The following is a 1,372-nucleotide window of genomic DNA, read 5'->3' as shown; positions in this document are numbered from 1 at the left end:
GAGGTCCAGACTCTGTTCCTGCATCAGTGTGCGTGTGATATGAATGCTTAATTTGTCAACAAACCTGAACTAATTTTATCTTTCAAAATTGGTCCTTACAATCTCACATGCCACCTCTTCTGCGATAGTCCCTGGGCCCTGAGGGATTACTTTAATTTCTGGCCCTGTGTCTCACAAAGGCAGTTTATACTAATCATCACCTTTTCCCAGGTCTCAAGACGAGGCCTTGACTGATGTGATTTAGCAGAAATTGCTGCCCTTCCAGACCCAGGAGTCAAAGCCCTGTAACTTAACAGCAAAGGGTTATTTAGTAGGATGCTTATCAAAACTGTCAAAAGACTCAGAATATTCTATTAAAACAGGATCACAGATCATTCTAAAACACAGTAATGCAGTTAAAGTGATAATCAAAAAGTTTAAAAACAATACAGAAACTTACATGGACATAAAACCTAAATTATTTTAATCTCAATTTTCCTAAATGGTCAAAAGCCTAATGACAATGACATGGGAATTGTCTTGAAAAAATGCAAAATCTGGTCTCAGGCTATTTACCGAGAGGCAAAGACCTTCTGCGTTGCAACTGTTTCTTTCTATGGGCCTCATATCATAACTCTTTAATTTAAAATGACTCAGACATTTAAGCATAAAAAAGTTTTAAGATTTTTAAATTACTTGAAAGCTCATTTACAGCATTTACCTCATTTGTGTTTCATTCGTTTAGCAGTTTATCTAGATTACTTACGAGAATCGAGATATTAGACAAAGTGAGTCATTACTTCCTTGTTACCCATTTTTATAACCTCTGCATATTAGGAGTTCACCTAAGAATCTTAAAACTAGAGATCATGGGTATTTTCATTAATAACAAAGACGATCCAGCTATTTTTATTAAGCTAGCAACATCAAATTAGTCTCTTTTTATAAAAAGTCACATAAACTGAAGTAATTTTTTTTCTTGGCTGGGTTGCAGTCTGATAACCTTTTGTGCCAAGCCCTGACACTTTATAATATCTGGCAGAGCTGGCCAGGTCCCGTGGCTCATACCTGTAATTCCAGCACTTTAGGAGGAGGTGGTGGGAGGATTGTCTAGCCCAGAGATTCAAGACCAGCCTGGGCAACGTGGCAAGACTTCATCTCTACAGTAAGTCAAAAAATTAGCTGGCATGGTGGTACATGTCTGAGCTTCCAGCTGCTTAGAAGGCTGTACAGAAGGATGGCCTGAGCCCAGCAGGTCGAGCATCATATCCTCATGGGGCCAAAGGCATGGAAGCCAGGAAACACTTCTCACCTGCCTCCAAGTTCAAGGAGAAAAGTTTTCCCAGAGGTCCCTTACATGCCATCGGCCAGGCCTAGGTCACACAATCACTTC

The sequence above is a fragment of the Carlito syrichta genome, unplaced genomic scaffold (assembly GCF_000164805.1).
Source record: "Carlito syrichta isolate Samal-C Ts95f unplaced genomic scaffold, Tarsius_syrichta-2.0.1 Scaffold74864, whole genome shotgun sequence".
Classification (NCBI taxonomy): Eukaryota; Metazoa; Chordata; class Mammalia; order Primates; family Tarsiidae; genus Carlito; species Carlito syrichta.
The sequence above is the reverse complement of the archived record's forward strand: the minus strand, read 5'-3'. Positions refer to the sequence as shown.